Below are 16,090 nucleotides of genomic sequence, written 5' to 3' on the forward strand. Positions count from 1 at the left end.
CATGTACAGTGCAGAATAAGAGATGGGAGAGCAGCAGGAAATACGTATCGGTCATTACAACCTGAACTGGAGTGTGGAACTTTGGAATAATAATATTTTTTTCGATATCATCCCCTTGACAAAACACAAGCAATTTTCCTTCAGTAGCTGGGTGGGCACAATTTTTACAATTTACCTGCTTTGGCTTAGCCTTTAGATTTATTACCAGTTTTAAATGAAACAAAAAATCAGAATTTTGGCAGACTAGAAATTCGATCAATGTTGCAGTCCCCATTTGTATTGATCATGTTTAAATGTGCCCACTATCCTTGAATTGTTATCTGGTAGTTACCAATATTTTAACCCCTATAACCTTATTCCACAGATGCCATGCTGCCTTGTTGAGATAGACTTACAAAAAAAACATAGAGAATATTTACCTTACTAAACAAAAAAAAAAAGTGGCATTATTGCTTGCACATGAATGAATGATTAAAATAAAAAGCTTCTTGTACAGCTAAGTAAACATTCAAGGACACATTTTTAAGATAGTGAATTTACCATTCAGTAAACATTCTTCAAGGTCCATGTGTTTTAAATATTATTGGATAATATTTGGGGGAAGTGATATTTACTGCTTTAAAAAATACTTTTAATTATGTTCTGTTCCAATGGTGAATCAAGCCCATTGTGCCTGCTCACCTACATTATTATATGTAATTTTATTCAAATATTACTACTACTACTACTAATAATAATAATAATAATAATAATAATAATAATAATAATAATAATACAAATGTTTCAAAATAAATCATTATTGATAAACTATAGCTCAATCCAACTCTATTATTATTATTATTATTATTATTATTATTATTATTATTATTATTATATTACTATTATATTACTATTATTATTTTTATTGTTATTATATGACTTAAAAATTCTTTACCATCATGACAATCTTCTGCTCATGTTTTTATGCATTTTTGTGGGGAGTTTATTTTGTATTATTATTATTATTATTATTATTATTATTATTATTATTATTATTATTATTATTATTATTATTATTATTATTATTATTATTATATGTATTATATGACTTGAAAATGCTTTACCATCATGATGATCTTCCCCTCATGTTTTTATATATATATATATATATATATATATATATATATATATATATATATATATATATATATTTTTTTTTTTTTTTTTTTGTGTGGAGTTTGTAATTTGCATTGTTTATAAAGCAATTTATGGTTCTCCCTAATACCTTAGCACAATAATAATAATAGTAATAATACAGAATAATAAATCACTATTTAAATAATAAATAAAAAATATATTATTGATATTATGATGATGATTATTATTATTATTATTATTATTATTATTATTATTATTAGTAGTAGTAGTAGTAGTAGTAGTGGTATTTTGTATTAATATTATTATTATTATTGTTATTATTATTATTATTATTATTATAACATTATTAGGTGACATTATTATGTGACTTTAAAATAGTTTACACATTTGTCTAAAACTGTCATTGTCATCTGTAATGGAATTTGACTATTGAGTTTGTTTTGATAATATTCATAGCAGAAATTGTATTTGCACTGTAATATTAAGTGTTAATTTCCAAGATGACTTTATTAATTAAATCTGTTTTGCTTTAGATGGCGAAAACAAGAGAATAGAAGCACTGGGAAATAATGTAAAAGATAATGAATATATTGAGTCTCATTGTCCTGTACAAAGCCCCTGACACCCCATCAACACAAACATCTAGACAAGGGACACATTATTGTACATAGCTCGTTAGATAACCAGTTAGGAAATTGATTGGCCCCATTGCTGGAAGTAATTGTTTGTGGCTCATTGAAATTATGTGAAAATAAATGTAATGCTGTTGATTCCCTTAATGATTAATTTGATTTCTCTTAAGGAAACCAGTTCAAATTAAGAAAAGTTTTACACTAATAAATTATTGGCAAATGCTGATTCTTTCTAATTTATGTAATTTCCTAATTAATTCCATCAGGGCATCTCCCATACAGACATGAAAATGATTAGGTCATGGCTCGTATCATTAACTTCACTAACAAGCTGATGAAGTAATCTGTTGTTTTTAATGTAATGTTACCGCAGGGAAATTATAAATCAGAACTAAGTCAAGATACAGAAAGATGTTACATTAACTGTTTTTTTTTTTTTTTTTATTAAAAAAGATGTGAAATAAAGAGTATTATATTCATGTTTATATATTGTCAATATAATAAATTGGATAGATAGATAGATAGATAGATAGATAGATAGATAGATAGATAGATAGATAGATAGATAGATAGATAGATAGATAGATAGATAGATAGATAGATACAGAAAGACATAACGATAACTGTTTATTTTAATAAACACATGCAAATATATGAAATATTGAGTATTGTATTAATTTTTGTACAGTAAATTGTAAATATAATAAAATAGATAGATAGATAGACAGCTGATATATGTTACTTACAGTTTTTAAAATGCTTTTAGATACATTTAAAAAATAAATGTAATAAAACATTGCAATATTTAAAATTACTAATAATAAATACAAACATTTGATTTTAGATGGAACCCATAAAAAATAAATAAATAAATAAATGAAATACATTTAATTAAAAATCAAATTATTATTCATAATTTTTAGTTATTACAAACTTCAGATTTAGAGTGTGAAAAATTAAACAGTCCTAAATTTTTTTAATTTTTTTTAAGATTTGACAGAGGAAAGGTGGAGAGCTTAAAAAAAAGGGGGGGGGGGGTCTGTTTGCAAGGAACTTTTTTTATAGTGCCCATTTTGACTGTACTAATGTAACGCTCCTGCGTTTTTATTATAGGCTGGATTTGCAGCTGCAAAATCTCCATTCAGTAGTCATGTAGAGATGTGTTGAATACCAGATCCAACTCTCCAGGACTCATCACCGTGGGCCTGTCAGCTTCAACATACAGATATATACACACTCAATGAGATGTTCCTGGAGTGATAGGATGTATATGATAAGGGTACCGGAGGTACCGGAATCTTACAGTACCCCCCCCTTAAGGCCGGCTCCGGAAGGCCTATAGGACAGGTTTCTCTGGGTGTTTCGAGTGAAAGTTCCGTATAAGTCTAGGCGCATGAATATCAGAGGTATCTAGCCAGGTGTCGTCTTGAGGTCCATAGTTCTTCCATCTTATGAGATACTGGAGTCTTCCTCTATGGATGCGAGAATCCAAAATTTCCTTGATCTCATACTCTTCTCCGCCTTCAACTTGTATTGGAGGTGGAGGCAAGATGGTAGGCCTTATTCCTTGGTTAGGAACATGGGGCTTCAGTAGCGACACATGGAAGATGGGATGGATCTTGAGATCTGCTGGTAGGGTGAGCTGTACTGCAGCTTTTCCGATAAGTTTTTTAATTGGGAAGGGTCCCAAAAATAAAGGTCCAAGCTTCTTGCTAGGGATTTTTAATCTTAAGTTCTTTGTCGATAGCCAAACAAGGTCCCCAATAGCATACTGAGGAGAAGGTCTTCTACGAAGGTCGTAGTACTTTTTTTGTTGACTGTGAGCGTGTGATATAGTGGTATTGAGTAAGCCCAAAGAGTCTTTTATTTGGGTAAGGTAATCCGAGGCTACTGGGTTACTTGATGGCAGGATGCGTGGTGGAAGAAGAGTGGGATGAAACCCATAGTTCAAGTAGAACGGACTTTGCTTCGTGGTACTGTGGGTTGCGTTGTTGTAAGCAAATTCTGCTAGAGGAAGGAGATCCACGCAATCATCCTGCAAGTATGATGTGTAGCAACGTAGATATTGCTCAATGCACTGGTTGACTCTTTCAGTCTGTCCGTTGGTCTGAGGATGGTAGGGAGAAGTGAGCTTTCGCTCAATGCGTAAAATTTGACAAAGTGCTTGCCAAAATTTAGAGATGAATGGTGAACCACGGTCGGACAAAAGAGTTTTTGGAATTCCATGCAACTTAAACACATGTTTCATCAGTAGTTCTGCTGTTTGTTTAGATGAAGGAAGTCTACGGATAGCAATGAAATGTGCTATCTTTGTCAAGTGGTCCACTGACACTAGGATGGTATTAAATCCTTTAGAGTGTGGTAGTTCTACTATGAAATCTAAGGATACAACTTCCCATGGAACCTGGGGTATTGGTAGACTACAAAGTAGTCCAGATGGTTTTGTAGTGTCAATTTTGGACCTTGCACAGATGTCACATGAAGAAACAAATTTTTGTACAGACGTCTTCATATAAGGCCACCAAAACTGCCTGGTGAGCAAATTAAAGGTTTTCGTTATACCCATATGTCCTGCCATGGGCACATCATGCGATAACTCCAAAATCTTGGTGCGCATAGTAGGGGGTATGTAGAGTTTGTCATTGTAATAGAGGAAGCCTTCTGCATCAGTACTTAGTTGTGGTGGAGGTGAATCCATTCTTATACTGTGCAAAATCTCTTCCTTCAAGGAACGGACAACACCAATAATGCGTTCATAGGGTATTATGGGAATGGAAGGGATTTTGGCGCAGTTATCTTCGGTTAATCGTGATAGCGCATCCGCTTTTTTATTTTTGTCTGCAGGCGTGTAGGTCACTAGGAAATTAAATCTTAAAAAGAATAATGACCATCGTACCTGCCGGTGGGAGAGAGTCTTGTTAGTCTGGAGGTATTGAAGGTTTTTATGATCTGTATATATGAGTATTGGTAACTGGGTACCTTCGAGCAGATGTCGCCAATTCTCCAGTGCCAGTTTTATGGCAAGCAACTCCTTTTCACCCACTGGGTAATTCACCTCTGGGCTGCTTAGTGATTTTGAAAAGAAAGCAACTGGGTGGAGTGATGAAGTGTTTGTTGGTCGTTGGGAGAGAACTGCTCCTACTGCCATATTTGACGCATCTACCTCTAGAATATATTGGAGGGATGGGTCTGGATGGCGTAGTATGAGAGCAGAAGTAAAGCTTGATTTTAACAAGCAGAAAGCTTGATTTGCTTCTTCTGACCATTTAAATGTTTTTTTTATACTTGTCAGTTGTGTGAGAGGTCTCACAATAGCGGAAAAGTTCTTGATGAACTTCCTATAGAAGTTCGAGAATCCAAGGAATCGCTGTAGGGCCTTACGAGTTGTTGGTATAGGCCAGTCTAGAATACAGGATATCTTACTCATATCCATCTTAATTCCAGTTTTGGATATGAAGTATCCTAGAAATAATATTTCTTCTTTATGAAATAGACATTTTTTTAATTTCACATATAGTCTGTGTGAGAGCAGTCTGGACAACACAAGTCTTACATGTTTTATGTGTTCAGGCATAGATCGAGAATAAATAAGTATATCGTCTAGGTATACTACAACACAGACATCAAGTAAGTCTCTAAAGATGTCGTTTATGAATCTTTGGAAAGCTGCGGGAGCATTACATAGCCCGAATGGCATCACAAGGTATTCGAATAGTCCGTATCTGGTTCTGAATGCTGTTTTCCACTCATCCCCGTCACGGATTCGGATTAGGTTGTATGCCCCTTTCAGGTCTAATTTGGTGAAATAAGTAGCCCCACGCACCTGTTCAATAAGTTCAGGGATGAGCGGCAAAGGATAGCGATCCTTTATCGTAATCGTGTTTAATTGCCTATAATCGATAATAGGCCTGAGACTGGAATCCTTATTGCGGACAAAGAAAAGTCCTGCAGCAGTGGAAGAAGTAGAGGGTCTAATGAACCCTTTTGTCAAATTCTCATCCAGGTATTCCTTGAGATGAGAAAGTTCATCCTGTGAAAGGGGATAAACATGACCGAAAGGCAATTTGCTGTTAGGGAGTAGATCGATAGTGCAATCGTAATCCCTATGGGGAGGCAACACTTGAGCATTTTTCTCAAGGAACACTTCGGACAGATCCTGATAGCATAGTGGTGCAATTTCATCTGACACCACAGACAGAATCTTCCCATAAGATGGGAGGTTACACGTCTTCTCACAATAGTGAATTAGAATTTTTTTCCAATCTATGATTGGTTGGTGTGTGTGTAACCAGGGAAGTCCCAAAATAATAGGAAAATGGGGTGAGGATAGTATGTCAAAGGTGATGGTCTCCACATGTGATTCGTTGGTAGTGGCAAGGAGTGCCTGAGTCTGGTTGGTGATTGGACCAGAAGACAGTGGAATACCATTAATGAAACTAACAGAAACAGGCTTAGATTTTGAAATAATAGGTATTTTATTTAAGGTAACAAAGCGTGTATCAATATAGTTTCCACAAGATCCAGTGTCGACCATAGCCTTGGTGGTGATCCTAGTTTGGTCCCACTGTAATATTAAATGAACAAAAAGATAGGGGTTAGAAAAGGAAGTCGTTAATCCTCCCAGCAAGACATGTGAACACTCACCCTCTTTTTTGCGGACAAGGGGACAGGTGTTTATCAAATGATCCGAGGATGCGCAGTACATGCAGAGATTTCTGGATGTTCTTCTAGCTCGTTCAGTAGTCGTTAAAGGTGGGCGTATGGTTCCTACATCCATGGGAGTAGGGTCAACGGCCGAAATCTGAGAAGGACTAGACAATGGCATTCCCATCTTTTCAGCCCTTCTTACTCGCAGTCGTCTGTCGATGTTGATACTAAGTTGTATCAAGGCCTCCAAGGTGCCAGGTAAATCCGCTCGGGCGAGCTCGTCTTTAACAGCTTCCGATAACCCGAGTCTGAATTGAGTTCGCAAAGATGTGTCATTCCACCCTGAATCAAGGGTCCATCTTTTGAACTCAGATACAAAGTCTTCTACAGGTCTCCTTCCTTGTTTTAAGGCCCTCAACTGAATATCAGCAGTACTCTGCCTATTGGGGTCATCGTATAAACTAGCGAGTTCCGCTAGGAATAAGGAATAGGTGTTGAGAATCTGATCATTATTCTCAAAGAGAGAGTCTGCCCAGGCCCGTGGATCACCCGTCAAGTATGAAATAACGGTACAGACTTTTATTTGATCAGTGGGGTATGTACGAGGTTTTAACAAAAAAAGCAATTGACATGCGTTTTTGAATTCACTAAATTTTTTCCGATCACCTGTAAACACTAGAGGAGGGTTTATTTTAGGTTCAGGAGGCTGAACAGCAGTAAGCCGTGAGAGCTGGGTTACCTGCTGTGTCAGAGTCTGATTCTTTTCTTGTACGTCAGTCAGAGCAAGTATTAACGCTTTTACTTGTTGTGTTAATTGTGTCACTTGAGTGGGTAATTCTGCTGAATCCATTTTTATGGTTCGTTCAATCTGTAACGCTCCTGCGTTTTTATTATAGGCTGGATTTGCAGCTGCAAAATCTCCACTCAGTAGTCATGTAGAGATGTGTTGAATACCAGATCCAACTCTCCAGGACTTATCACCGTGGGCCTGTCAGCTTCAACATACAGATATATACACACTCAATGAGATGTTCCTGGAGTGATAGGATGTATATAATAGTATGAAGGTGATGTGCTGAAGGGACAGGTGTGAACAGTGACAAGGATGGTAATCACTTGATAGGTTTTGTATAGGAGAGTTCAAGATGGTATTTAGGAATGCAGATAGGTTAGTATCAAGTATGCTAACAGGTGGTGAGGACAGCAGATGACAAATACAGGATAGACTAACCCAGTGCAAGGATAGATAGTAGTAGACAGGAGAGTTAGCAATCTATGCAGCAGTGCAGATGATAGATGGTAGTAGGCTGAAGAGCTAGCAATCTATGTAACAGTGCAGATGATAGGATAGTATAGATAGGTAGTAACAGTCCTTAATGTGCATAGGTAGATAGTGCAATAAGGTTATGGAGGGTTCCCCTGCGGGGTACTTATCCCTTGTAATGTTAGTAGTTTAGAGAGGTCCAGTAGATAAGGAATGATCCGGTAGCGAGATACAGGGATCAGTAGCGAGGTTCCGGTCTGCTCCAGGTAGAGGGAATGGCTGGAGGTTCCGATCGAGAGACAGGCTTGAAAGCATGTGGATAACAAGGCAGGTTGAACGAACAATGTGAGTGAGACCGCCGGCGGTTGAAATAGCCGCTCTGCGGCGCTCAGCAGTGACATCATCGTTCTTAAAGGTATATGCGTACCACCTGAAGAGAAAGGTGTGACGCATTACAGAGGAAAGTGGTGATTAAGGGTACCGGAGGTACCGGAATCTTACAACTAAATGACTGTAGATAAGCAGCTCAATTTTTTTGATTTGACATCCTGACCTCAGGTAGGGTATAATATCCTTATTAAATTATTTGATGGTATATGCACCTGGTTTCTATCTCTTTTTAAAGTGGTACATTTTTTTGGTCAATAAAAGAAGATCATAATGTAGTCTAAGGTGTTTTTGGAAAAGTAACACTGTAATTTGTTGTTAATTTTTAATAGTTATACAAATGGCATTATTCTAAATGAGCCACGATATGTAATCCCAAGGCAATGTTCTCTTATATGTGTGGATGGATTAAAATAATTAGCAGATTATTAGCTAATCTTCAGCAAATTTCAGAAAACATTTTGAAGTTTATTTAATCCCAGTTCCTGAAATCTAATATATTTAAGGGGAAATTCCAGGTGTTTTTTTTTTTTTTTCTTTTGCATAGTCACATTGGTTAAGATTGGACCAATGTAATTATGCATAATCCATAGCTGGTGGATGCCTTTGGAAGCCGCCACTGCTACAATCCTGCTGAATAATGAACAAAGGGGATTGCTCATCATTTGGCATGGGCACCATTCAGATAATTCTGAAAGTAAAGTGTTTTCTGATTGGATGAGGTGGAGAGGTGGGTCAGTGATGCTACAATCTCTACTTAGTCTAATCAGAAGATGCAATGGAGTTAATTTACTAAAATTGGAGAGTGAAAAATCTGGTGCAGCTGTGCATGGTGACCAATCATCTTCTAAGTTCAGCTTGTTCAAATAAAGCGTTTGTAAAAGAAAAGAAAAAAAAATATTTATATATATATATATATATATATATATATATATATATATACTGTATATATATATATATATATATATATATATATATATATATATATATATATATATATATATATATATACTGTATATATTAACAAACATGTCATACTTACCTGCTCTGTGCAATGGTTTTTCTCAGAGCAGTCCTGATCTTCCTTTTCTCAAATCCTCCGCTGATGATCTGGGCCCCTTCCCTTTGCTGAGTGCCCCTATAACAGGCTGCTTTCTATGGGAGAACTGGTGAAGGCTCCCGAGCTCATGAGCCAGCTCTCTGTCCAAAAAACAGGAGGGAGAGACCCAGAAAAGCCTTGGCTCTCATGCACAACGCTGGATCGAGTTAATGTTTAGGTAAGTATTGGGGGAGAGGGGAGGGGAACTGCACCCTGAAGATTTTTGACCTTCATGCATAGAATGCATGAAGGTCAAAAAGCATTCAGCCTTTACAACCCCTTCAGGCTTTGACAAAAAGACCTAGAAGCTGTTTGGTTTCCATGCAGAGCTGCACCATGGAGTTGAATGGGATCCATCAATTTTAGTATACAGTCCTGGGGATATGGACCGTGCACACCTATTCTCATCAAGTTTTTTTGTAAAGTTTCCTGATACATGGTCACGATTCATGGATATATACGGTATGTGTTCTCCTCCTCTTTCTGGTGATACAAGGATGCACATACCAGTGGTTTGGTGACTTCCTTATGTACCTTCAATTGCACATAGTACCTAAAAATCTATGTAATAGAACCATTGGAAGATCCTTTTAAATGCGTAGATCTTGGATGTTCCCAAAGCTAATATATGCTTTATATGTGTGATCAAGGTGTTCACATGAAGTAGTATTCAATTATATCCTCACTAGTGATGGACGAACATCGGCCGGGGCGGCTCGCGAACGTCAGCCGCGGATTTTCTCAAAAGTCTGCGAACCGCGAGTTTGCGGCGGGCCCCATTGACTTTAATGGGAGGCGAACTTTAAAAACCTTTAGGTCATATTTGCAGCCACAAAAGACGTACTAGCTGTGCACAAATAGTCCCAGCACATGGACATTGCCATAACAGAAGTATTGCAATTGAAAAAGTTGCCCTAAATTTTTTTTTTTTTTTTTACAGCAAAAAATATATATAATTTTTTATAATAAATCAGCCAGAACTGACAGCAGCCAGTAAATACATTGTCTAATACATATAGGGTCCATTCACACATCTGTAAAATGGGTCCGCATCCATTCCACAATTTGGCGGAACCTTTACAGACCCATTGTTTTTCATTTCCAGTCTGAAAAATTAGGCATTCACAGGATAAAGAAGTAAGCGTCGGCCATTCCAGGCCCCAAAAATTAACCCACATGTGTTTACCTGACAGCTAAGAACGTAGTTTTCTGTGGCTGAAGGTACATTAGGCATTCACAGGTAACAGAAGTAAGTGTCGGCCATAAAAGGAACCAAAAAATAGCCCACATGGGTTTACCTGACAGCTAAGAATGTAGTATTATGTGGCTGAAGGTACATTAGGCATTCACAGGATACAGAAGTAAGTGTCGCCCATTCCAGGCCCCAAACATTAGCCCACATGGGTTTACCTGACAGCTAAGTACGTAGTATTCTGTGGCTGAAGGTACATTAGGCATTTACACAGTATACAGAAGTAAGTGTCGGCCTGTATAGGCTGCAAAAATTAGCTCACATGGTTTGAACTGACAGCAAAAAACATAGCTTTTGATGGTTAGAGGTACGGTAGGCGTTCACAGTACACAGAACTGTAAGTGTCGGCCTGTATAGGCTCCAAAAATTAGCTCACATGGTTTAAACTGACAGCAAAAAACTTTGTTTTTGATGGCTAGAGGTACGGTAGGCGTTCACAGTACACAGAACCGTAAGTGTTGGCCTGTATAGGTTCCAAAAATTAGCTCACATGGTTTGAACTGACAACAAAAAACGTAGTTTTTGATGGCTAGAGGTATGGTAGGCGTTCACAGTACACAGAACCGTAAGTGTTGGCCTGTATAGGCTCCAAAAATTAGCTCACATGGTTTGAACTAACAGCAAAAAATGTAGTATTTGGTGGCTGGAGGTACATTAGGCATTCACAGAAAAAATAATTGTCGGCCCTGAAAGGCCCCACAAATTTGCCATTCAATGGACATGAAATGCCTTTTATGCAGCTGTATGTAGCGAAGCCAAGGACCAGGAATTGTTGTGGGTGGAGGAATTTCGATGAAACCTGGTCTACTGGTCACATGTGTTGATTTCCTCAGAGATCCATCCCTCATTCATTTTTATAAATGTGAGGTAGTCTACACTGTCATGAGCTAGGCGAGTGCGCTTATCAGTCACGATCCCCCCTGCTGCGCTGAACGTCCTTTCGGACAGGACACTGGATGGGGGGCAAACCAACATTTCCATTGCAAATTGTGCAAGCTCTGGCCAGAGGTCAAGCCTACCCACCCAGTAGTCCAGGGGTTCATCACTCCTCAGAGCATCCACATTGGCCGTTAACCCGATGTAGTCGGACACCTGTCGGTCTAGGCGTTCCCTCATGCTGGATCGGGAGTACAGACGTCAATGGTTCGGCTGAAAGAAGGATCTCATATCTGAAGTGACCAAAACATCTTCCAACCGCCCTCTTCTTGCAGGCACTGTTGGATTGCTACCCGCAACTGTCTCTCTGTGACTGAAAATTCCTCTGCCAGCGCACGGAAAAGCAGAATGCAGCATTTCCCGCAGCAAGGCCTGGAAGTGCTACATTCTGACCGCCCTCTGTGATTGTGGTAACATTTCCGCCATTTTGTGTTTGTACCGGGGGTCTAAGCACGTTGCCACCCAGTAATTGGTCCTTGGCCTTTATGCGTTTTATACGGGGGTCCCCTTTAAAACACTGCAGCATGTAGGCCCCCATTCCCACTAAACCGGGAGCGGTATAGTGGCCTGCTTCCAGCTCATCATCCAGGATAATGTTGTCCTCATTCTCCTCCCCCCATCCACGGATAACACCAGGGATCCCAGAAAGGTTTAAAGCATGCTCTTCTTGCTTCTCCTCATCCCCCCGAGCACCATCCTCCTCCTCTGACTCCTCTTCAGACTCCTGCTGTTGATTTGTCTCACATGGAGTAGCACCCCCTGGGAATTCATCCAACATTGCGACTTCCTGATCTTCCTGCTCCTGCTCCTCGACGGCTTGATCAATGACACGACGCAATGCACGCTCCAGAAAGAAGGCGTAAGGTATGATGTCACTTATGGCGCCCTGGCCGTGACTGACCAGTTTGGTGATCTCATCAAATGGCCGCAGAAGTCTGCATGCATCCCGCATGAGCAGCCACTAGCGAGGTGAAAAAAAACCAAGCTCCCCAGAACCTGTCCTGCCGCCAAGTTTGAACAGGTAGTCATTAACTGTTGAAAAAAATATGTGCGCTAAACAAATAATGAATGAATGCTGTGGGTGCACATATAAATGGGTGCAAATTCGCCAGTGAGTTTGGCATACACAATCAATAAATCATTGATTGTGTATATCCATATACTTGTGTGTTCACCCATTTATATGTGCACCCACAGCATTCATTCATTATTTGTTTAGCGCACATATTTTTTTCAACAATATTTTCACTAGGTATAGTTCAGGTAGCAGCTTTACTCCTACCTAGCACACCCACATTTGTATTTATTAGGTAGTCATTAACTGCACGTTTCCGCTGGAGCAGCCTATCGAGCATATGCAACGTTGAGTTCCATCGCGTCTGGCAGTCACAAATAAGACGCCTAAGGGGCAGGTTGTGTCGCCGCCAAATCTCAGCAAGGCGAGCCATGGCTGTGTAAGATCTTCAGAAATGGCCCGAGATTTTCCTGGCCTGCCGCAAGACCTCCTGGACCCCAGGGTATTTGCCAACGAATCGCTGCAACACCAAGTTCAGGACGTGTGCCATGCATTGCACGTGTGTTATTTTGCCCTGTTTCAGCGTGCTCAGCAGATTGGCACCGTTGTCGCACACCACTTTACCAACTGACAAATTCAGCGGTGTCAGCCACTGATCTGCCTGTGAACGCAAAGCTGAAAGGAGTGCAGGACCAGTGTGGCTCTTGGCTTCCAGACACAACAGACACAGCACAGCATGGCAACGTCTCACCTGGCATGTGGAATAGGTTCTGGGCCACTGGTCTATCACACCAGTTGTTCAAAAAATTGGCCAATGAGTTTGGTACTGTTTGTATCAGAGTTAACACAGAAAAAGAGGCAATATTGATTCAGGACACAAATACACTTGTAAAAGTATACTCAGATAACACCCCACTTCAATATGTGGTATTGGGGGCCACTGGTTTATCACACCAGTTGTTCAAAAAATTGGCCAGTGAGTTTGGCATTGGCACTGTGTGTATCAGACTTCACTCAGCAAAAGAGGCAATATTGTTGCAGGACAGAAATACACTTATGAAAGTATACTCAGATAACACCCCACTTCAATATGTGGTATTGGGGGGCCACTGGTTTATCACACCAGTTGTTCAAAAAATTGTCCAGTGAGTTTGGCACTGGGTGTATCAGACTTCACTCAGCAAAAGAGGCAATATTGTTGCAGGCCACAAATACACTTGTAAAAGTATACTCAGGTAGGCTCCAAAAATTAGCTCACATGGTTTGAACTGACAGCAAAGAACGTAGTATATGATGGCTAGAGGTACAGTAAGCGTTCACAGTATACACAAGTAGGTGGCGGGCTGTATAGGAAGCAAATATGAGTTCACATGGGTAGAACTGACAGTAAAGAACGTAGTATATGATGGCTAGAGGTACAGTAGGCGTTCACAGTACACACAAGTAGGTGGCGGGCTGTTTAGGCCGCAAAAATAAGCTCACATGGGTTGAACTGACAGCAAAGAATGTAGTATATGATGGCTAGAGGTACAGTAGGCATTCACAGTATACACAAGTAGGTGGCAGGCTGTTTAGGCTGCAAAAATGAGCTCACATGGGTTGAACTGACAGCAAAGAACGTAGTATATGATTGCTAGAGGTACAGTAGGCGTTCACTGTATACACAAGTTGGTGGCAGGCTGTTTAGGCCGCAAACATGAGCTCACATGGGTTGAACTGACAGCAAAGAACGTAGTATATGATGGCTAGAGGTACAGTAGGTGTTCACAGTATACACAAGTAGGTGGCGGGCTGTTTAGGCCGCAAAAATTAGCTCACATGGGTTGAACTGACAGCAAAGAACGTAGTATATGATGGCTAGAGGTACAGTAGGCGTTTACAGTATACACAAGTTGGTGGCAGGCTGTTTAAGCCACAAACATGAGCTCACATGGGTTGAACTGACAGCAAAGAAAGTAGTATATGATGGCTAGAGGTAAAGTAGGCGTTCACAGTATACACAAGTTGGCGGCGGGATGTTTAGGCCGCAAAAATGAGCTCACATGGGTTTAACTGACAGCAAAGAACGTAGTATATGATAGCTAGAGGTACAGTAGGCGTTTACAGTATACACAAGTTGGTGGCTGGCTGTTTAAGCCGCAAACATGAGCTCACATGGGTTGAACTGACAGCAAGGAACGTAGTATATGATGGCAAGAGGTACAGTAGGCGTTCACAGTATACACTAGTTGGTGGCGGGCTGTTTAGGCCGCAAAAATGAGCTCACATGGGTTGAAATGACAGCAAGGAACGTAGTATATGATGGATAGAGGTACAGTAGGCGTTCACAGTATACACAAGTAGGTGGCGGGCTGTTTAGGCCGCAAAAATTAGCTCACATGGGTTGAACTTACAGCAAAGAACGTTGTATATGATTGCTAGAGGTACAGTAGGCATTCACTGTATACACAAGTTGGTGGCGGGCTGTTTAGGCCGCAAACATGAGCTCACATGGGTTGAAATGACAGTAAAGAACATAGTAAATGATGGCTAGAGGTACAGTAGGCATTCACTGTATACACAAGTAGGTGGCGGGCTGTTTAGGCCACAAAAATGAGCTCACATGGGTTGAACTGACAGCAAAGAATGTAGTATATGATGGCTAGAGGTACAGTAGGCATTCACAGTACACACAAGTACGTGACGGGCTGTTTAGGCCGCAAAAATAAGCTCACATGGGTTGAAATGACAGCAAGGAACGTAGTATATGATGGATAGAGGTACAGTAGGCGTTCACAGTATACACAAGTAGGTGGCGGGCTGTTTAGGCCGCAAAAATTAGCTCACATGGGTTGAACTTACAGCAAAGAACGTTGTATATGATTGCTAGAGGTACAGTAGGCATTCACTGTATACACAAGTTGGTGGCGGGCTGTTTAGGCCGCAAACATGAGCTCACATGGGTTGAAATGACAGTAAAGAACATAGTAAATGATGGCTAGAGGTACAGTAGGCATTCACTGTATACACAAGTAGGTGGCGGGCTGTTTAGGCCACAAAAATGAGCTCACATGGGTTGAACTGACAGCAAAGAATGTAGTATATGATGGCTAGAGGTACAGTAGGCATTCACAGTACACACAAGTACGTGACGGGCTGTTTAGGCCGCAAAAATAAGCACACATGGGTTGAACTGACAGTAAAGAACGTAGTATATGATGGCTAGAGGTACAGTAGGCGTTCACAGTATACACAAGTAGGTGGCGGGCTGTATAGGAAGCAAAAATGAGCTCACATGGGTAGAGCTGACAGAAAAGAACGTAGTATATGATGGCTAGAGGTACAGTAGGCGTTCACAGTACACACAAGTAGGTGGCGGGCTGTTTAGGCCGCAAAAATAAGCTCACATGGGTTGAACTGACAGCAAAGAATGTAGTATATGATGGCTAGAGGTACAGTAGGCATTCACAGTATACACAAGTAGGTGGCAGGTTGTTTAGGCTGCAAAAATGAGCTCACATGTGTTGAACTGACAGCAAAGAACGTAGTATATGATTGCTAGAGGTACAGTAGGTGTTCACTGTATACACAAGTTGGTGGCAGGCTGTTTAGGCCGCAAACATGAGCTCACATGGGTTGAACTGACAGCAAAGAATGTAGTATATGATGGCTAGAGGTACAGTAGGCGTTTACAGTATACACAAGTTGGTGGCAGGCTGTTTAAGCCGCAAACATGAGCTCA

This window comes from Pelophylax lessonae, assembly GCF_965119305.1.
Source record: "Pelophylax lessonae genome assembly, chromosome: 4".
NCBI lineage: Eukaryota > Metazoa > Chordata > Amphibia > Anura > Ranidae > Pelophylax > Pelophylax lessonae.